Below are 23,089 nucleotides of genomic sequence, written 5' to 3'. Positions count from 1 at the left end.
ACATCTTTGGGGGGAAGCTGGCAGACTATTTTGGAAAGTTTTAGAATGCCGCTAGCAATGGGAAGCAGGCTGAAGCAAGAGTTTCACGGTCTGTTATCGGCCACCTCAGTCACATGCTTCAGGAGTTCATGAACTTCCTCCTCAGACCTGGTCCTCGTCAGGTGCTCCCCGCCTCCGTGAGCAGCATCGCCAGCCAGCCGGCCATGCAGGGAATACACTAGAAACCTACACTCCCTGAGAACAAATCTGTCTTCAAGTACGATTCATGGAGCCTCCTAAATACTTCTCCAACCTGTCCACTTCTCCATCTCCACGGCCACCAGTCTAGCCCAAACCACTGGTCCTTCCCTACCCCATGGACCACAGCAACAGCAGGCAGGACGAGGTTCCCAGCCTCTTCTCTCTCCGCTGCCCCACCCACCAATCCAGTCTTCAAAACACAAGCCTGCTCACGTCAAGCCCTGCTTAACACTCACCAGTGGCTCTGCTGCTTTTTTTTACATCCCAAATTCCATGTAAGCCCCGCCCACGCTGGCCTGTGCCCGCCTCTTGCGTGTCACCTAGCTGCTCTCTGTGGGCCTCAGACACGCTGCCTCCCTCCAGGTGGGTTAGCACTGCCCCCTTCTCCTACCACCACTTGGACGGCAGCGCTGAAGCCACTCCTAGCAAGTGCCTCTCCTTCCTCCCAGTCCGCCGCCCAGCACCTACGACGTTGCGGTGACTCTAGTTTTCACGTGGGTCTTGTACATCTTCTCCTGGCACCACTGTATTCCTAACTCAGGCATAGCGCAGCGCCTTTTAGGTAGCAGGTACCCAACAGATACTTGAGCCGATGAACAAGAAAACAGGTGAAACAGGAAAACTGATCACAGCCCAGTCACTAGCCACTAGAGCCAAGCCTGGTACCTACAGCAGTGGTGTAAGGTCAAAAGGACCACCGAAGGAGGTGTCTTTGATGCTACATGGCCACAAACAAACAAGCCCAGGGACCAATCAGCCCCTGACTGCCAAGTAGTGCTTCTTCATTACTATTCTACATTATTTTTATTTTTAAAAAAATAGTTTTTACTTTTCAAAATAAAAAGAAAACGAAAACCTCCAAAAATATTTCACTGAGAAAACAATCATGTTTGCAGTCATCTAACATTAGTAAAAGGTGCTGGAACCTAGTTATGGTAATGAATACGTGCTTCTATAATGAAAACAATAATCAAATCTCAGAATAATTTTCTCTGCATTTCTCTAGATGGATAATCATGCCTCCCTGCTCCCCCCTCCCAAAAAAACCCTCCAAACCACCACACAGAGACAAATACAATACTGTTGGCTTAAGAACACCCTTAAGAGCTATGTTAGCATAGGCTATAGGATGCTTAAGCCAAAAGGTACTTTTGAGTCAGAACATAAGAGGGAGAACTAGCCTCTTCCAGAAGCAGCTCAGTCATCCAACAAAGACCAACCCGGCACTCCCCTGCATGAGCACCCAGCTAGGCACCAGGAAGACAACCACGACCAAGACAGCTCTGCCTGCAGTAACTGGGTGGCCAGCCAGAGACAACTCCTTTAATTAATCCTCTGGGCTTTAGTTTCTTAATCTGTAAAATGAGAAAGTTCAACTAGCTCTCCAAGGTCCTCATGCTCTAAATATCCAAAGATTTACTAATGACTGTAAGATGAATTTCTACTTGACAGTATCATTATGATTTCCTGTTTCTATTTATTATTTTTATCACACAGGTGTGGTTTCATTTAAGGATTTTAATATATTGATAAAAGTAAAATATAAAAGAACGGTACTAATGTTTTTAATTACCATCCCAGCTCTTAACTACCACCATAATCAGCTATGGGCTTTTGCCATAACTCCAACTGAGTAATACCCAAATTAAAATAAATCATTACATCTTCATATTTTTTGTAGAAAAACAGAAAAGTGATAGAAATAGAAAAGTGATCATTTACTCCCAATTTCTTTCATATTTTAACATCATCCATCATCTTTGAATGTCAAAGTTTTCTTTTAAAAAAAAAAAAAAGAAAAAACTAGGACCGAATAATAAAGATCTCCAGAGAAAAAGGAAAATTTTATCTCCCAAACGGATAAAGCTATAATGGCTTTAGAAACCTGATAAGATATAACAATACAAAATTCTGAATTTCTAAAAGGGCATAAAAAGAATACTCTTTTAAAGATATACAGAAGTGTCCGTGTGAATGAACAAGACAATTAAAGAGTCACACAGGGCCATCACGTTCCCGACATCATCTCACCATCATCACCCCAGATGTTCCTTCCCCATCCACCTTAGTGAATTTAGCTATGTGACCTACATCTATCTAAGTGCTGGTTTGTTTACATCTAGAAAGCATCTGAATACTGGAAGCAAATCACTTGATTACAAAGCTGAAATTTTAAGGGTCATTTTTTTTGCAGCCACATATTTTGCTCAGCCCTAACCATTTTTATTCTTGCAATGCCTTATTTATAGATGTCTATAAGATGGCCATGGTGACTACTATCAAACCTGAAAGGCCATGTACGGATAACAAAAGATGGACAATAACTACCACCTCCAAAGCTGATCTTAAAATTTAAAATATGAGTACTTGGTTACCTACAGAACGCGCTCTCCTAGTAGATGGTAAACTCTGTGAGGGAAAGCACCGCCTCTTACTTGTCGTTTTACACACCAAAAGCTTGCCAGTGACTGCTGAATCAAAAGTAACCAAATGGATGGTGACACTTTCTTAAGCACAGGGAATAAAATGCTCTTCGGCTAGGTTTGAAATAACTACTTTAAACTTGGCACTGGAATTGCTCTTACGGGTTACACGGCATGTACGTAGAAGCATTCTGACTGTATTTTCTCATAGACGAAAATATTCTTTTACTTTTGACCTTACTGCTTAAAAACTATACAATAGGTAATACATTATTGACTGCATCTGTATGAAGAAAAAGTTGTAACATTTCTTTGATACAGTTTTATAAAGGTACTCCCCGTGGTATTCATTTTAACTCAATAAAAGTAAGACGCTCATGAAAAAAAGTTTTGGAAATAGTCCTATAAGTCGAACTGATTAACAACTAAACCAAGTACAGGAGAATCTACGAAAGTACTGTTTCAAAATTAAGTTACTAGACCTGCTATTTTTAACTCAACTTAGGTATTCTCAACTTGGAAAAAAAAAAAAGTGCTATGTTTTTTCCTCAAAAGAGGAAAATAATGTTTGAGTTTTTAACCATCACCGTCACCTATAAATGACCTATATTTCTCTATCCTGACTTTCAAAATTAAGACACAGAAAAGGAAGCAATTTTTTAAATTGACTTAAAAATAATTTCACTGATTAAACCAATATAATTAGAGTTTGGAATTCACATACCAGTTCCTTTATTATAATTATTCATTTCTTATCAAGAAACTCATTTGAATCCTGAAAAACCTAGAACAGAATTCATCAAGCTTCAATTTACTGGCTTGCACAGAGGAAAAAAATAGAAAATATCAACAGACTATAAACAATAAAATCTATAGTGCTAGAAAACAATTCTTGAGTATTACGGTGATGAAATTCACCTGTTACAAGCCTCACAAAAATCCATCACGTCCCTTTATCTGGTTACCAAATGGCCGGGGTGGGGGGGATGTCATAATTTCACTATTTGGCAAAACAAGAAAACTTAGTTTCTAAAATTTGCTGCAAGTCGCTTTCCACTTCCAAATTCTGTTTACCTTGTAACTTTTTTCCACAGAACAGATTTTTCAGGGAAAACAAACTTTTTGTGAGCAAATCCGGAGGACATAAAATGTCTCCCACTTACTATCACCTAGAAAGGCAAACCCAGTCCTCCTCGGTGCCCCCAGCATCTAGCTTTCAGCCTCTTCATTATCATTGTCAATGAATGGGCCCCAGTCAAATGAAAGCTGCCATTTTAGGGTAAAGACTGGAGGGCTTCTGTTGTGCAACAGCAAGACAAAAACACTCCGCGACAGATGTACTCTGGGGGCTGGGAGGCGGATTCAACTTCGCAGAATCACTGCTCAAGTTATTTCTGAAATAAGAAATTACCTACTACTTACACACTGCTACAATCTAAACGGAATTATAACTGGGAGAAATCAGGTTCCCATGCTGCTAAGATCATAGTCACTACGATTTTTTTTCTTTTTTTTGCCATCGTTAGACCAGATCTGTGAGGAAATAAGGAGAAGTTTTGTGTGGTTTTTTTGTTGTTGTTGTTTTTCTATTTGATTATATTACCTTTAGTGAGTACTCCCCCCCTCTCCTTATCGGGAGAGAATTGGGGGGAAAACACACTCAACCTCTTTGAAAGGTACTGCCCACTGCAAAGACGGCTTAAATGAGAATTTTCAGAAAATAAAAATCAGGGCCTTCACATAATCCTATAGAAATAAGTTAAAATATTTAATACAGCCCAGAAATCAAGCCCAGAGGATGAACATATTTCAAGATAAGTTCTTTAAATCGATGGCTACATAATATACAATGGGAAACTAAAAAGTATACTTAGCAAGTGGAGAGCTGGATAGTGTATCTAATTCTAGCAATTCAAAAGGAAACTCTCCATGTGGGTTGCTACTTTTCTTTTGTCCATTGTCTGTTTGGAAGAGGGGGAAAAAAACTAGTTTAAAATCGAGGCGTGAACAGTCCCTAAAAGTGACCTCCAGGAAAACCGGCCGCCGGGTAGCAGGAGCACTCCCCGCGCGTCCGCTCGACGGGGGCGCTCACAAAGCCGGCGGGCGGGCGGGCGGCCGCGAGTTCGGGGTGCGCTCCCACGGCGCGGGGCTCCTCGAGGCACAGCCATCCGGAGAAAGGCGGCTCGGTAATGATGGCTGCTCGGGGCCGGCGGCTCCTTCCCCGGAGCCTCCCGACCCCCCGCCCACCCCGCGCCCGGGATCCGCCGCCCTCCCCCCGCCCCCCGGCCGCGCTCGCCCCGCGCCGACGCGACCGCCCCGCACCGCAGCCCTCCGGGTGCCCGCGCCCCCGCACCCCCGGTGCCAACCAAACAAACAACGCGTCCCCCACCGCCCTCCTTCCTCTGCCCGCTGACCGCCTGGCCTCCAGCCACCTCGGCCGTTCACGCCCCGAACGGCGGATCTCGGCGGGGGCAGAGCGCACCCGGGCCACCTCGGGGGCCACCTGGTGACACCCCCCCCGGCGTTGACCCCCGGAGGGCTCGGGGATGGGGGAGCTGAGCTGCCTCCGGGGACTTAAAGTCGCTATTATGCAGCCGCCGCCGCCGTTGGCCCGGCCAGCTCGGCAAGGTGGGGTCCCCTCCGCGCCGCGCCTCCCCGCGCTCGCCCCGACCCCGCTCCCTTTCTTCTCCTCTTCGCGCACTTGGGAGCCGCCGGGGAGCCCCGGGAGCCCCCGGCTCCGGGCTCGCAACTCCGCGCCCGCGGCCGGCACGGGCCGGGCTCGGGACGCCCCCCGAGCCGCGTGTTCGCGCCGCCCCCGCCCCACGCGGCGCCCCGCGCACTTTCCTCGCCGCCGACCCACCTCGCCCGGTGGCCGTCCCCGCGCGGGCCGGCGCCGCCGCGCCAGGAGGGACGCACTTTGTTCGCGCCGGTGCGGCCGCCGCTCCCGGCGAGCGCGGCGTGGTCGGTCCGGGGCGGGGGGCGGGGGCTGGAGGCGGGGGTCGCCGCCGTCCCCGAGCCGCCGCCTCCGCTGCTCAGCCGCCCCGCGCCCGCGCGCCCATCGCCCACTCGCACTGGAGTTGCAGCCCAACTTTTCCTCCTTCCTTTTTCTTTCGAATGGAGCCGGCAACTCGTGCTCGGCGCCGGCGGGAGGAAACGCGCTCGCGCTCCCCCGCGCGCAGACACGCTCCCTCCTGTCCCCCGTTCCCCCCCCCCCCAACGCCGGCAGCACAACAAAAAGCCATTTACATGCGAGGAAGTGACCCTCGGCCGGACCGCGCGCCGCCGCCGGCCCCGCGGACGCAGGCAAAAGTTGGGTCGCCGGGCGGCGCTCCGGGCGTGGGTTCGGGCCCCGCGGGCGGCGACGCCGGCGACACGGCCCGGGCGGCGCTGCGCTCCAGCGCCGGCCCCGGCCCCCGCCCGCCCTAGCCCCTCGCCCCGCACACGCCCAACTCCTCGCTCCCAACTCCTCGCGCGGCCCCGGCCCCGGCCCGGAGCGATTTCCTGCCGCCGCCGCCCCTCCCGGGGGCGCCCGGCGAACTCTCGCGCTTACCGGGTCGGGCGGGCGGGCGGGCGGGCTCCTCCGCTGCCCTGTGCCGAGGGGAAAACAAAACGCAGAGCGGGCTCCGGAGTTGGCTCGGCGGCCGCGGCCAGGGGGTTGAGTCCTCGGGCACGGAGTTGGCCGGGGGCGAACGCGGCTCTGGCGAGTTTCAGGGTCTCCGGGTCGCCTCCTCAGCGGCGCTCCTTTGTGTAATTGCACTCGATTCAAGTTTAATCCGATAGTTCCCGAGCACGAGCGCGTCCGCACTACCACGGCTGAACCCCCGCGCCGCCGCCGCCGCCGCCGCCGTCGCCGCCGCCGTCGCCGCCGCCGCCGCCGCCGCCGCCGCGGCCCCAGCACGCCAGCGCCTGCGCGCGCCCGGCACGCCTGCGCGCGCCCGAGGCCGCGGGGCCGCGCGCGCCCGCCGCCGGCTCCCTCCTCGCCGCGCCCGCGCCCGCGCGCCGCCACCTGACGTCAGGCGCGCCTGGCATAATTTATGCAAGAATTCGGCCCGGGTGTGGAGGCCGAGGGAGAGGCCGAGAGAAAGGGGGCGGCGCGGGGCTGCGGGGCCGCGGGCCGCGAGGGCGGGCGGGGCGCCACTTCCCGTCCCCGGGCGGGCGCCGGCGCTGCGGGCGGCTCTCCCCGCGGGCCGGTGCGTGGCCGCGCCGCCTTCCCGGCCCGGCTCGCTGGAGCGCTCGGCCGCCGCGCGGCAGCGCCCGGGACGCGGGCTGGAGACCGTGCCACGTTTCCCCAAGCGGCACCTTCCCGGGGTCCGGGTGCGCCGCCCGCGGGCAGGAAGCGGCGGCTCGGCCGGCGGCGGTCCTCCCGGCCGCGGCGAGGGGCTTCCGAGGCTGCGCGGACAGACGGCCCCGGCTCAAGGGGTTGGGACGTCCTTTCTGCAATTATCCGTCAACTTCGAACGATTTTCCCACCTGAAATTATTTAGAATGGGCACGTTCCATTTCAGATTTCTCCTGCCTCTCCACGTTGCTTGTCTTAACCTCCTCGTTGACAGGACCGCCGGACCCACCACTAAATCAAAAAGTTTAACTAGATGGCGTTGATTTTGTTGAATTTGTTGCCATGCCAAAAAAGGGAGAGGGAGCGCGATGGTTATGAAACAAAGAAATAGGTTGTGTGCCCATTTTTAAACATGTCAGGACTAGAGTGTTTTAATCATTCTTTGGCCAAAATGGCACTTTTGTATGATCTCCTATCCTCAATTACCCAAACCTCTTATTCCATTTCCCTTCCCGGTACAAAATTAATATGAAACCTGGAGAAATTTCTCTTTTACCAATTTTCCTTTTAGGAACTGGATCTAACAAACATTTATCAAGCACCTTTTATGTGCAGATACCAAGCAGTTACAATTCTTTTAAACCGTCAACTGTTGTACACTTTAAGGTGATTTTAATTAGGTAAAAGATTACGTTTATTTCTAAATCAAGGAAGGAACGTAGATCAACCAAACATAGACCTATAATAGATACAGGGGAAAGCGAATTGCTCTTATTGGACTCCAAAATAAACTCAGAAAATTGCAAAACTATGCAAAATATAATTTCTCCTCATTCAGCGCCTGTAGTGCTAAGACTATCACGATACTTCTACTGAACCAAAGATTAATCAAAACTATTTTGTTACATTAGTACTACAACTCTTCAATACCTAAGTTTGATTATCCTAGACTTAATCACTAAAACATTTATTTCCTAACATGAGCAATGATTTTCTAAATATTTGTTACATTTTACTGTCATTGATTGAAATGCCGTGGTTTGGGCTTTCTTTCATCATATATTTGAATGGTCTTTTGAAAGAGGTAAATGTTTCATTCAAGGGATTTACAAATAAACAGCAGAAAGAAGGTTGACACTACAGAAAATTCTGACGTTAAAAAAACAGGAAACACTAAAATCAACTTCTACCTTTTTTATAGTCCATTTCATAAACCAAGAATCAGAATTCCGAGGTTAGGTTTACATTTCCATTAAGTTTATGTCTCTCAGTGAAAGCATGTTGGGGATGCTTTGGGGTGTGCTGGGTGGATGGGGGTTAAAGACAGGACACATGTCTGCAAAGAAATCACTAGCAACAGATCATATTAGAGCCCATAAAAGTGGCATAAAAGGGATTATCTCTATCCTTTACAATATACCCTGCTCATTGTCAGATGTGCATATATTTCAAGTCAATTTACGAGCTTAAAAAAAAAAATGACATCTACATAAAGTGAAAATATATTAGTTAACCTTTAATTAACAAATAGTATTGAGTCTGAGGAGGTCCCCCTGTGCCCTTGTCTAACTAGAAAGTGAGGACACCTCCCTTTGAGACATATGAGAAATAGTAAAATGGTACAGCCAAAGCTGAAGGTGGAAACCAACAGAACTGCAGCCCCTCCCTGGTTTAATCTCCCTCCTCATCCCACCACGGGTCCAACAGGATGGAGGAGTCTCTAAGCTTTCAGAAGTGGTAAAGGTGCAGAGCTAGAGGGGCCTTGGAAAGTGGAAGGCCTCAGGGGCAAACTCCTAGGCGGCTCTGGCCTGCTTGAGTCATAACTCCCCTCCCCATCCCCATCCCCACTCCCTACCCTTTAGCCTCCAATGTTTTCTCTCCATTTGCTTCACTATTGAAGTTTTCCCATTGAGAATAATTTGAATTCACAAGCTTTCCCTTTGAGTATGCAAATTCCTTAGGGAGAGATAAGGGACTCCTGGTCATTCACAGATGAGTATAAATTAGTTCAATGGGTTGTTTTCCTCCCAACACATAGCTGGGACTAACAAATTTAGACATTTATTCATTCATTCAACACTGAGTGTCTAAGAAGTTCCAGGCCTTGTTCTAGGTGCTGGAGATAGAGTAATGAACAAAACAGAGCAATGTTTCTGCCCTCTTGGAGCGTACAGCCTAATTGGTTGGTAGTTTTGATTTAGTGCTGAGAGAAAATGGTAACTTTGGAGTCTGAGCCCTTGGGGAATAGGACAGGCTTGAGTTCATTGTAGCCAGAGGGCAGTGGAAAGGTACAAGGGGCCTGGAGGTGGGCCTAGAAGTGGGTGCCCCCAGAAAGCTGTTGAGAAAAATTCCAGAGACAACTTGGCCTGTTACAAAAAAGGTTTTCTAGGCCCCATGAAATGAATGAAAACAGTCTCTTCCAAGAACTGAGACTAACGCTAACTGACCTATAATTTGGCTGCATTACCGCCTAGACAAATAAATATTTGCCCCTGTTTGGAAACGTAGTCATAATGTATCAACCTCTAATACCCGAACTTTAGAACACCCTCAATTTAAAACTATCTGCTCTTCCCTATCTGTTCTTCCAAATCATTAAAATCAGCTACACTAATCAATTACACTAATTCCAGTGCTGAGGACTTACTTGATGTATTTTTGGAACTCATCTCTGGAAACTGTGTTCAGAACCAATTTGCAAGTCATAGAAAATAACTCTCTTTAGTGCCCAATTTCTTTTTTTCCACTAAAAACTATATTATTCTACTTTATCATTTACCAAATTTGTGTCCAAATGATTTTGGCAAGCTCCAGACAGTATATTTTGCCTTTAAATGATGAAGATGGACTGTCATTGAAAATATATAGAATTTAAATAGTATACATGATAGCTATTCACAAAGTTTTAAAAATTTGACTTGTACTAAATTCTGAGTAAAGTATTTTTAATCCATAAAATTAAGAAAAAGAAAGAAAAGATAGAGAAAAAAATAAAACTATAGTTATTCAGAGGGCTATAAATGCTGAAGAAAGCACCAAAGAGAGAAGTCTGAAAAGCATTTCCTGCATCACTGGAAGGACAGCATAACCTTCCTGGGTGATGTTTTCATGGGGGAAAGAATCCGGCTGGATATGGAAGTTCAGCCTCCATATTCCACTGGTAATGGACCCGGTTGCTACAGCCTTTGTAGGCAACTGTCCAGACTGGAAAGGTGAAGATATCAGGTGAAAAGAAAGCCACTAGGGCTACAGTCAGGCCACTGCTGGCTCCCAAAGACAGCATGGTTAGCGAAGTTTTAGCAAACATTGATTGAATGCCTACTATGTGGCTGACTCTCTCTTAGCCTTGGAGGACACAGTTAGCTCCCTGTTCACGCGGAGCTCGTGCTCGCTGGCAGCATAAAGAAGGGAGTGATTCTTGCTGCCGGGGCAGCAGAGCAGCCTTCCTAGAAGAAGGGAGGCTTGCGGATTTCCTCAGAACAAAGAGAGCAGGACAGATGACCATGAGGTCCAGTTGTTTCAAAGCCTAGTGAGCACGGGTCATTGCAAGTGGTTCCATACTGAGTGGAACATGGAGGGCGGTTCCTGCTCAGTCTTCTCTGACTGACCCCCCAGGGTGGGTTGGCTGTCCTCTTGTTCACCCATCTCCATCAATACTGGTTGACATTAAATTGTAATTCATTCCTGGGACTTCCCTGCCAGTAGTTAAGACTCCGTGCTTCACATGCAGGGGGCCTGGGTCTGATCCCTGGTCGGGGAACTAGGATCCCACATGCCGCGCAGCACGGCCTAAAGAAATAAATAAGTAAATCATTCATTCATTCATTCCCGTCTTATCTTCTCACTGGGTTGTGAGCTACTTGGGGGCAATGGCTATACCTTGTCCTTTGGCATCCCCAGGTGGCCCAGAGCCCTCGCACAAATGGCAGGGTGGGCAGTTAGTAGATTAGACTGGAGAAGTAGAGAGGGCCAAGGAGAGGTCTTGACTGCACCCCAGAGGCACTGGGGGCTCACTGAAGAGTTCAGCAAGAGAGTCTCAAGTCAGATCCTTACTTTGAAAGATCTCTGTGATGGGGCAGACTGGGGGAAACGAGAAGCAGGGAGAACAGAGAGGAGACGCTCCTGAGGCCAGAGGAGGGGAGAAATAAAAGAAGTTACCCACATCCTGTATTCCTATTATTGTTCAGACTCAAGACGTTCCAGACGAAGCAGCGCTGCACGACCACTTCGCCCTGTGGTGGAGGAAGGGGGCGCTCTGTCTGGAAGGAGCACTGTTGGGGCCCATGGGGGCAGTGGTTCCAACATGACCCTGCCGCCCACCTGGAAGGAAGCATTGGCTTCTTCTCCCCTCAGTTACTGGCTCCAACTTCCGTGACTTACCACCAGACTTCTCCTAAGTCATGTCGAGCAACACCTAAACTCTCTCATCTCTGTTTCTAGACTGATAAATGGAAATTCATGGTGCTAGCTTAGACAATTATAAGATACTTTTACAAAACATTAAAAGTGGGAAAATACAGTGTTTTATTCATTCAGTAGTTATTGAGCACTTGCTGTGCATCACACACTGTGCTGGGTGCTATGAAAATAAAAATAAAGCCACCCCTGCCCTGGAGGAGCTCTCTGAATCTATTAGGGGTGACAGACATTTAAGCCTGTCACTACAATTAAAATGTGTACAATCGTGGTACTATTGGGTACCTGGTCGCTCAGAAGAAGAGGCGCCTCATTTTGCTTCTGCCCAGAGAGGCAGGGGAGGCTTCACAGAGGATATGACATTTAATCTGAGTCTTCAAGGACTCTGCAGATGGCAGGGGTGGGGAGGTACACCAGGCAGGAAAAGCGCCTGAGACGTCCACGGGGCAGATGGCTAGTGTCTGCACTGCAAGTAGTTTGGCTCGGAGCACAGTGTACACAGGGAAAGGGCGGAAAATGAGAATGGAAATAAAAGTAGGGCCAGGTCAGAAAGGGTTTAGTAGCATATCAGAATATCTTTACCTTATTCCATAGGTGATTGTCAGCAAGAAAATGATCAGGACAAAGATGGATGTCCCGGCCACACCTCAGAGCAGGGAGGCAATGAGTAGACGTTGGTGATAGTCAAAGTATAACATGATGGGGGCCCTTGACCAGGGCAGCATTCAAGGTGATGGAGATAAAGGAATAAATGTGAGAGACATTTAGGTGACATACTTGATAAGATTTGGTGAATGACTGATTGTCGATAAGTGGATGAAAGGGAGGAGATGAAGATTCACGTCTAAGTTCCCTCCTTGAGTGACTGGTAAGTAGATGCATCATTATCCAAGATAAGGAATAAGCGGAACCGGGACGTAGTTTGTGGAAGAACGACACAGTGCTTCGGTGTGCGAATTAGAGGTGCTCTGTGGAATATTTAAACGGGGATGTCCGTTAGGTAAGAGATGGGAACTTAGAAGATTGATCTGGTTTAGAAATGTAGGTGTAAGAATTATGAGGTATGAATGGTACTTAAATCCATTGGAAGGGATGTTTGGAAAAATACGCAACATTGGAGGAAAGCAGGATGACAACAGGAATCTTTAAAATACCAGGTTTTCTCAGCTGTTTATCATTGTATAGCAAACCATCCCAGACCCTAGTGGCTTAAAACAAAAAGGTATTATTTATGTGATGGGTTATCTGGAGTTGGGCTCAGCTGGAAAAACCTGGGGTAGTTGACATTCTCTCTCTCTCTCTCTCCCTCTCTTTCTCTTCACTTGGTCTTTCATCTTAGTCATCCAGAAAACAAGGAAGTTTCTGAGGAGTGTCCCAAGAAGGCAAACCCCAAGTCACAAGCCTTATCGAGCCTCTGCTGACTTCATGTTTGCTGATGTTCCACTGGCCGAAGCAAGTCACATGGTGCAGCCCAATCTCAACGCCGGGGGAGCCCAGGGGAGTGATTCACTGGGACCATTACTTATCCATGTAAAACACATGTTACAAGATGGGCAGAAAAAATTAAGGGAGACATCAAAAGAGAAGCCATTGGAGAAAACGTATGAAGATTTGTCTGAAAGAAAGAGTAAGACATCAAGGCAGCAGAGTTTCTAGAAGGGAAGGGGCAATAGTGCCAAGTGTCACAGAGAGAACAGGTAGGGAAGGAATAAAAAGCGTTCATGGGGCTTGATGTTTGTTAACCTTTCCAGTTTCAAGCGTTGAGGGTAAAAACTGAATCGCAGAGGGGAGAGAAAGTGAATGGGCGTTGAGGAAGTGTAGGCAGGAGATGTAGATTCCAGACGCTTTTCTCAGAAGGTTGGTTATGAAACGAAGAAAAGACAGGGTAGTATCTAGAGGAGAACTCACATTAAAGAGAGAGTAATCGTTTTTTGTTGTTGTTGTTGTTGTTTTTAAAGATCAGGGTGGTATGCATTACTTCAGAGTAAGAGACAAGAGCTGGGATAGGACAGTAAGGCCTACCGGGAGGAACAAACGTCCAGTTGATGATTGATGGGAAGAGCAACACCTGTTTTTTTTTAATCAAAGAAAGGCTGGTGAAAATGGCAATAAGTTTGTAGGTTGGGGTAGAGAGAGATGACAGAAAGTTAAGCAAATGCATTTATAATAGCTTCTGTTTTTCTTCTTAATCCAGTGGTTAATCATCTACTGAAACTGAAATGCTCATGAATGGTCAAGAGATTTGAGGCAAGGGTTTCACTTTTGGAACAGTCTCCACGGGGAAGAAAGAAGCTGTGAAAAGAAAGTAAAAGGACCCTCCCTGAGTCCTGAGAGTCCTTGAGTCCTGAGCTGAGACTGTAGAGGCACCAACTTGTTATGCAACTTTCTTAAGTGATGTTCCACCCTGGGGCAAAGGAGTATGACTGGAGAATTTCGAGGTTCACTAGTCGTTGTCGCCTGTGGAGACCCAGACCCAGGCCACATAACGAGCAGGGTTCCCAGGGACCAGGTAAGATCAGCTTGCATTATTCCCTGGAGTCATGAAGTAGCCACAGTCACGGGTCCTTTGTTTAAATATGACACATGGGGCTTCCCTGGTGGCCCAGTGGTTGAGAGTCCGCCTGCCGATGCAGGGGACGCGGGTTCGTGCCCCGGTCCGGGAAGATCCCACATGCCGCGGAGCGGCTGGGCCCGTGAGCCGTGGCCGCTGAGCCTGCATGTCCGGAGCCTGTGTTCCGCAACGGGAGAGGCCACAGCAGTGAGAGGCCCGCGTACTGCAAAAAAATAATAATAATAATAATAATAAATAAATAAATAAATAAATAAATAAGGGACATGAGCTGTATATGATTATATTATAATATGATATGCAGAGATTTCTGGCCATCTCAAATCCTCTTTGGGGAAATAACTACATTAACAAAAACAAAGAAACAACTAAGTATGTCTCTTCTTCCCTTTATTCCCTTAAGTCCCTGGGTGGCTGGCTGGCTCATTTGGTTGGATTCCAGTGTTAGCCAGGCCAAGGCCTTGGTGCTGTTTCTGTTACGGTGACCTCAGCACTGTCAGTGTCAGTGTCATACAGGGGGACATAATAGTATCATTGCAAGTCCTTGGACAATTCTAGGCTGAACTATGTCAAACTCAGAGTTGTGCTTTGATATGTAAAATGAGAACAGGTCATAAGTTAAGCTTACCTAATTCCATAAGCCATGTGTCAGACCTCATGGTACTCCTACATTTAACTCTGGTTTAGGTATTTGCCAAAAACTATTGCTAGCATGTGGTACTCCAGCCCTTTTCCTCCTTGGTCAAAATATGCACAGTAGAAAAAAGATTAGATTTGGGTTTTGCAGATCATGCACATATAACCCTCTTTTACAGATGAGGAATCTGCGGCTTGAGAGGTTGCCCTGCTGTGAATGACAAAGGTGGGATCCAAACCTAGGTCTTCTCAACCCCGAAGAGAAATCCAACAACCGCAAAAAGATGCCTTGCCTTTGTCACGATCTGCTGTGAACTGAACTCCTTTACATCCAATTGTGTACACTCTCCTCTGTTCTAAAGGGAGAAAAGTCACGTTTGACAGACAAGTCTGCACCCTGATTTTTACAAGATCTTCTTTAGGCTGCAGCTCTGGATAAGATGGACTTGAGAATGATGCAACCAATTGTGACGAATGCCTTCTCCTGGGTGGAAACACAAGCTACTCTCTGCTCACTGCTCCACAGTGAAATACGGTAGTCGTGCGAACTCACCCATCCAGTACAGCCCTCAGATTTGTGAGAGGTTGGTTCAGGACCAGCACCTAGTACAGTGCCTGACATAGAGGAGGCACGTGACAAATGTTTACGGAACGAGTGTTGCATTTAAGGTGCTAGGATGGCCGGATACAGAAAGGCAGGAATCATTAAAAAAAAAAAAAAAAAAAAAATTCTGTGTACTTGAATCTGAAAGGAGAAACATTCTTTTATCTTAATTTGTAATTTAACAGAGTTAACTTCCTCCAAAGTAATTACTTGTTAATATGTTTCTAATGTGACGGAGCTGCTATACTGGGGCTTTTCATTTAGAAAGCTAGCAAGACTCTGTATTAACGTCTCCTAAGTGCTCCTCTCAGCAGTTTCTCTGGATGTCATTCCACATGCTGACTTCGGTTCCCAGGCAGAGCTTCCTGGGATCGAAATGGCAGGAGCTGAGTAGACTCGAGGCTGCACACCACCCACCTGGTCCCTGTCCCTGTCCTCCCAGGGCTGTTGTAGGGCCCTCACAAGCCACTGCCCTTGAGTCACTCCTAAGTCACCTGGGTTGAAAGTCACAGAAGTATGGCTACATGTGTTTCACCAACAGCCTACTTCTTTATTGCCCCTCTCAGGAAAAGAAAATGTAATATTAGCAGACCTCTCTCACCAAGGGTCAGATAGTCCATGTGAGCTCAGAGTGGGTACAAATCAAGGCAGCGGAACAAAAATGACTACGTTGGGAAACAATACCACGTTCTACAATAATACACATTTCCCTTGCCTCATATCTTTTATAAATAGTGGTCAAATATATATAATATCATTTGAACCAGTTTTAAGTGTGCAAGCCAGGGGGATGAAGTACATTCACAACTTATGCAACTATCAGCCCCATCCACCTCTAGAACCTCTTCATCACCCCAAACAGAAACTCTGTCCCCCCCAGACATGAGCTCCCCATTCTCCCCTTCCTGGTAACCTCCATTCTACTCTCTGTCCCTATCAATTGGCCAAGTCCAGGTACCTCATATAGGTGGACTCATACTTGTCCTTTTGCATCTGGCTTATTTCCCTTAGCACAATGTTTTCAAAGTTCATCCATGTCGTAGCTTGTGTTAGAATTTCCTTGCTTTTTAAGACTGAATAATATTCCATTGTATATACAGACACACTTTTTTTTTAATTTTATTTTTTATACAGCAGGTTCTTATTAGTTATCTATTTTATACATATTAGTGTATACATGTCAATCCCAATCTCCCAATTCATCCCACGACCAACACCCCCTGCCATTTTCCCCCCTCGGTGTCCATACGTTTGTTCTCTACATCTGTGTCTCTATTTCTGCCCTGCACACCGGTTCATCTGTACCATTTTTCTAGGTTCCACATATATGCATTAATATACAATATTTGTTTTTCTCTTTCTGACTTACTTCACTCTGTATGACAGTCTCTAGATCCATCGACGTCTCTACAAATGACCCAGTTTCATTCCTTTTTATGGCTGAGTAATATTCCATTTTATATATGTACCACATCTTTATCCATTCGTCTGTCAATGGACATCTAGGTTGCTTCCATGACCCGGCTAGTGTAAACAGTGCTGCAGTGAACATTGGGGTGCATGTTAGACACACTTCCTTTATCCATTCCTCTGTTGATGGAAACTTGGACTGTTTCCACCTTGTAGCTGTTATGCATAACGCATCTATGAAGATGGGTGTAGCCTCATCTTTTTTTAAGACTGAGATGCCTCCAGCGGAGGTCCTGGCACTTTGTAACTCCTCCTTGCCTGAGAGTGCTTCAAGCCAGTTCCTTCACCCACTGCCTGGTGGAGGCCTCACCCGCCATGAGCAGAACAGAGGATGGCTCCCAGGCACACTGCCGCGCTCTCTCCTTGGGGTGCTTCTCTTGGTCCTGCAGATTCCCTGCTCCTGACTCCGGACGTGGGGCCTTGGCAGGATCCAGTGCCTCCCTGGAAGCCCCACCACAGGCTCAGTCCCCCTCAGCCCCATCTTCATCAGCTGAGACCTAGTATATCTCAAGGTCAAGCCTAAACCATGGCAAATGCCAGTGAAAGATGGACATGGTTGACTGGCTAGTGCTATAAGACTTTCCCAAGTTACTCCTAAAACATTTGTATAAAGTAGAATTACTTTCTGCTTGACTATTTACTGATAAAAGTTGACAATCAGTTATTTACTAAGCTTTTCCTGTGTGGAAGGTACCACACTCTGGATCTGTGGAGGACTCTACTAAATGTGGTTATGTTCCTTCCATTGCCCTCCGAAAGAGTACATTTAATCAGAGAGATATGGGCCATGATGGCGTAACTAATCAAATAAATTAGGGTTTATCTTTACTATAGAAGCTGCACAGGTATTAGAAAGAATGAGGTAGATATTTATGTACTGGCGTGCTATAATCTCCAAGCTATACTGTTGTATGAAAAAAAAAAAAAAGTCTAGGGACCTCCCTGGCGGTCCAGTGGTTAAGACTCTGCACTTCCACTGCAGGGGCCAAGGGTTCGATCCCTTGTCAGGGAACTGAGATCCCTCAAGCCATGTGGCGCCACCAGAAAAAAAGAGTCTAGATGCAGAAAAATGTATATGATATGTTCATAGCTGTAGAAAAAAGGACAGAAGATTTAAAATGACACACATATATACATGTATGTACCTATATGTGTGCATATATGTACATTCATGTGTGTGTTTATAAATTCATAGGTGTGTCTGGAATGATACACAAAGGACTAGCAATAGCCGTTGTCTCTGAGGCAATTGTGGATGGCAAGTACCTTTTTCCTGTGCAACTGTCTTGTACTGTTTGAATTTTCTACTGTGTGCACAAGTTACCTTCAAATGTAAAAAAGATGTTTATAAAACTAACAATAGAAGAGAGTGCCTGGGAAGTAGTAAATGAGTAGTGTACAAACAACACGAAAGGCTCTCAGAGGAAGGAAAGCTTGCTCTAGGCTGCAGCAGTCAGGATGGTTCATGGGGGAGGAGAGGACATTTGAACTGAGGTATCTGGGGTGGCTGGGCTTTGGGGAGTGGGGGGTGCTGGTGGGAGAGTAGGATGGGGCAGCATTCCAATCAGAAGGCACAGAATAAGCAAACTTGGAGTCGTATGAGGTAAATCAATTGACCTTTGCCTGGGTGGAGGAACGTAGTAGCATTTTATTTACTTAAGGTACACACGGGCTCATTTCAAAATGCATTTCAAGAAGCTTATAAAATAATTAACAGCACAAAAGGATTAAAGTAGAAATAGAACCTGAACTCAGGACCTCGGAGAAAATATAAAATTCCTAACCAAAAAAATTAACCGGTTATTGAGCTTTGCAACTGTACAATATCTGAGCCTCCTGATGGCCAGGGTAAAAAGTGAAAGTATAAATCCATAGCTTTTCCTATGGATAGAAGGATGTCATACCAGCTCTTTGGAAACCAGTTCTTTCTGCCGAATTTTACAAGAAAGTGTCACATGGGAATTCTCATGGAAGGTAGTAAGTTGTGTCCCCTGGCAGAAGCCGTGTCAGCAGGGTCATGTTCCAGAGCGTCTTGGTTGAAAGTCATCCAGGATGCAGAGGGTCACTGACTTACCTCAACAAAGTTCTTGGAAGAGTGGATAGATACCGTGTCTCCTAGAGAATTTTCCCTGAATGTCCCCTCTCTCGGCTGGGAGTTCTTTGTGCTGTTGGGTGTTTGTGTGCTTGGCTTGTAATTAGAGCCACAGGGCGGGTTTACATGAGGGCAGGGCCTAAGTGGCTGGCAATGTATTACTGGTTGACGGCCAGGCACTTGTTTTGGGACCAGACAAACACAAGTGTGAACACCCCACCAGGAAAGCCGAGAAAGCTAGCAAGCAGGGTTTTGCCAGGGTGACAGGCAACTTTGCCTTCCCCCGAGGGCCATAGGTGTCCCTTGAGACAAATCCAGGATTATCCTCAGAAAGAAGCTTTGCCTTATTCCACTGCTGGAGTAAGTGTTTGTTTGACTCTCCAATATTCAACACTAAAAGAAGATGTCAGGTATGACCTTGGTCCGGTGGCAGTTTACAAAGTGGAACCGAGGAAAGAGAGACCAGTGGGGGGAAGGTATTGTAATATTTTTAAAGCCTTTATGAGAGCAATGGGTGTGAGAATCAAGGGGCAAGGATGCTAACACCCTATAGAGAGAGAACTGGAGGGTCTTTGTGACTGAATATGGGAGCCAAGGGAAAGTGGAGGGCGGCCCTGAGACTAGGGGCCCAAGCCATTTAAAAGGACAATAGAAATGGCCGAAACAGAGACCGCGTCAAGAGGGAAAGCTTGTGCAGGAGAAGATAAATTTGTTTTTAGACGTGCTGATTTTGAGATGACGGCCAAATATCAGTTGGCTGAAGATAAAGGGATGAAGCTGGACACAGACTTGGAAGCCATCTAAATAAATGAGATTTTTGGAGGTAGATCATTTCACCTTTGAAAGCATCTTGCCAAAAAAATGGACTTGAATCAGCTCACACCTCTAGATCTGACTATAGTTTACTGGAAATTTGGGTGGGTGGACGGGACCAACGTGTTAAACAGCCCCATGGGGATGTGATCAGCAAAATACAGAATGTGGATTTCGAGCACCTATGAGCTGGTGTTTTCTACAAATAAACTTCGGGGGCGGGGACTTCCCTGGTGGCGCAGTGGTTAAGAATCCGCCTGCCAATGCAGGGCACACGGGTTCAAGCCCTGGTCCGGGAAGATCCCACATGCCGCGGAGCAACTAAGCCCGTGCACCACAACTACCGAGCCTGAGCTCTAGAGTCTGCGAGCCACGACTACTGAGCCTGTGTGCCACAACTACTGAAGCCCACACACCTAGAAGCCGTGCTCCTCAACAAGAGAAGCCACCGCAATGAGAAGCCCGCGCACCGCAACGAAGAGTAGCCCCTACTCACTCCAACTAGAGAAAGCTCGCGTGCAGCAAGTAAGACCCAACACAGCCAAAAATAAAAATAAATAAATAAAGTTTAAAAAAAAAAAAAAACCTTTGGGGGCGAGGTGGTGCAGGGGAATAAAAAGGGGAATTAGATGATTAAGGGTGATTTAAAGAGTACAATGTGTGGACCTTGGATCCTGATCTGAACAGGATTTATTTATGAGACAACTGAGGAAATATGAACTGATTGGATATTTGCTGATATTAAGGGATTCTTTTTCATTTTTAGACTTATTAATGTTTATGTGGTTAAGGCTTTTTTTAAAGGGTCCTTACATTTTAAAAAATATACTGGAATATTTACAGATGAACTGATATGATTTCTGAGATTTGCTTCAAAATAATCCAGTGGTGGGGCATGAGGACTGGCCGGGTACAGATGAAACAAGCATGGCTATACGTGGATGACTGTGGACTTGGGTGATGGTGCCTGGGGGCAGGGGAGGGGGTCACTACACAATTCTCTCTCTCTCTCTCTGTGTTTGTTCCATTATAAAGAGGTGAAGAATAAATGAATAAAAGAGAGTGTTCACTCCACGAAAGAACACTGCTTTGTAAAAGTAAATGTCTATAGACAGGGAGCAGGTAGTCCAGAACAGAAAGTCCTAGGAAAGTCTCATATTTCAGGTGAAATCAGGAAATGAGGAACAACAGGTGGAGGAGAAGCAGTGTGCTGTCCCGGTTTGGAATTCAGCAAACGTGTGTTTGAGTTTAGCTCTAACTCTTACTAGCTTTGTCATCATGAGCACATTGTTGACCTCTGTACACCGACAAGCCTCGGTTTCCTTATCTGTAAAGAGGGGATAATAATTGCATCTCCCTCACAGAGTCAGTACTCTGTGGGTTAAAGGAAATGATGTATATCAGGCACCTTACCTTCTGCCTGACACAAAATAAGTGCTCATTAAACATTTGCTCTTAGCACTGATGTTTTATTGCTTATCAGAGTGGTCATAAAAGGTAAGAAAAGAACCAGAGTATGTAGTGTGATGGAAGGCAAGAGGAAATTTTGATGGAAGGACCATGACCTTAGTGTCGTGTTCTAATCCAGGAATCTGGTGCCTTCATCGGATGAGGTAATTTGGAGGTCACCGATGACCACAAAGATGTGGTGTGTGCCACCCGATGACAAGGAATCGAGTTAGGAGCGGTGATGAAACACTGGGAGCAGTGGATACTGTGTATTTCCTTATTCGGCGATGAAAGAAAGGAAAGGGATAGAGCAGCAAAGACAACAGTGCCCTTCCTCAAAGTATAGGATCTCTCGCAAGTCTGCAGGAGGAGAAGAAGCAGCCTATGGGGAGGGAGGATGGAGAACGCTGAGCCTGGAGCAGTGTCCTCAGCTGAGAGGAGAGGAGGGCCAGCCCTGCCATGACTAGAGATTCAGGGGAGGTGATTTACAGTGAGTTAGGTTTGGAGGATAAAAACGGGACAAAGCCGTGAGAGCGATCAGGGTTTCCGAGGACACCGGAAGGGACTGGGAGGGAGGAAAAAGACGGGAAGGAAAAAAGATCAGATGGAGACGGGAGAAGGTTGGAATGAGAGTGAAAGAGAGACTAGGTGAGTGGAGGGCTTGCCATGCGGGCTGGTGTCTGAGGCTACAAGGCTGGTTACAAGCAAGAGCAGGTGTGTAGTGCAGACTGGGGTCCCCTGCAAGCAACATCCGCAGCCTGTCCCATGGCAGAGATTGTGGCCTCTGATGACACCACCTCTTGGGTGATTGGAGAAAGGCATCCACAGTGGCCCGCGGAGGAGCAGAGACCTCCAGCTTCCCGGGGTGGAACTGCAGGTGCTCAAGGATGGGAAGGGCTAGGAACATGCCCCAGAGAGCCGAGCCAGGGAGAAATAGGACAAAGCCAAGCCGGCCCATGAGACTCAGGGGCTAGACAAGATGTGTTAAAACATGACATCCTGCCTTTGTTCCTACTGAGCCCTTTCTCTACTGACACCCCTCACCTCCACCCCCTCTCCCCCCACCTCTGAGCCTCATCCTAAGGACACAGGGATAGCACTTGTTTCTTTCATTGCCTGGTAATAGGAGAAAACCTGGAAATTTAGGGATTTGCTTAATGTGAAAACTTCTGAGTCTAAATGTCATGACTGGGGACTTCCCTGGCGGTCCAGTGGTTAAGAATCCGCCTTCCAACGCAGGGGACACAGGTTTGATCCCTGGTTGAGGAACTAAGATCCCACACGCCGCGGGGCAACTAAGTCCATGCGCCACAACTACAGAGCCCGCAAACCGCAACAAAAGATCCCATGTGTCACAATGAAGACCCGACGCAGCCTAAATAAATAAATATCAAAAATAATAAATGTCATGACTTTTCAACAAAGGAGATTAGGAGCTGGGAAAAATACATCTGAAATGTAGATTCATCTGAATTATGGTATTGACATATTTATTTCTTTCTTAAACTCAGCCATGGCCTACCCTTCACTTTGTCCCCCAATATTCATCGCCCCTCTTCTTCCATACCAATGGGATTTTTAGCTGGGTATACAACTGCTCAAAACAAAGACCATGTGTCTCAGCCTCCCTTGCAGCTACATGTGACTGAGCCAGCCCAACAGTATATAAGCAAGAATGTTGGATGTGAGCATCTGAGGAGCTTCCAGAAAGAGAGTTGGTGTGCGCCCTACACCCTTTCTTGATTCCTTCCTGGAATTCCAGCCTAGCCTCTGTCTTGGAGCACAAAGACAGTGGCACAGCCTCTGGATGGCCAAGTGAAGCTGAAAGACAATTGATCCCTGAAGATTTGGAGAGAGATGCATATCAGCCCAACTCTATCTGTACTTGAACTTGTGCAGAATTGGGATCAAACTTCTATTTTGTTTATGCTAATGCTTATCTGAAGATTTTCTGTTATGTTCAGCCAAACTTTTTTTAAAAATTTATTTATTTTATTTATTTGTTTTATTTATTTTTTTGGCTGTGTTGGGTCTTATTTGTGGCATGTGGGATCTTCGTTGAGGCATGTGGGATCTTTTGTTGCAGTGTCTCTCTAGT

General features: G+C 46.9%; 1 protein-coding gene across 4 annotated transcripts in view; it reads right to left on the bottom strand.

Annotated features, from left to right (window-relative positions):
- The window catches only part of CHD7 (chromodomain helicase DNA binding protein 7), a 182,577-nt gene extending 176,067 nt beyond the window's left edge, over positions 1 to 6,510 (bottom strand). For 3 of the 4 annotated variants that reach the window (XM_060116501.1, XM_060116504.1, XM_060116505.1), the window contains exon 1: positions 6,214 to 6,510. The gene's annotated coding sequence lies outside the window, so the exon portion shown is untranslated. Of the gene's footprint in view, positions 1 to 5,523; positions 5,550 to 6,213 lie in introns of those variants that run through there. The other variant, XM_060116502.1, reaches the window with a different exon arrangement.
- Between the last annotated feature and the right edge of the window lie 16,579 nt (positions 6,511 to 23,089).

Source organism: Mesoplodon densirostris, chromosome 13 (genome assembly GCF_025265405.1).
Source record: "Mesoplodon densirostris isolate mMesDen1 chromosome 13, mMesDen1 primary haplotype, whole genome shotgun sequence".
In the NCBI taxonomy this organism is placed as follows: Eukaryota; Metazoa; Chordata; class Mammalia; order Artiodactyla; family Ziphiidae; genus Mesoplodon; species Mesoplodon densirostris.
Note: the sequence above shows the minus strand (reverse complement) of the source record. Positions and strands in the feature narration are given on the sequence as shown.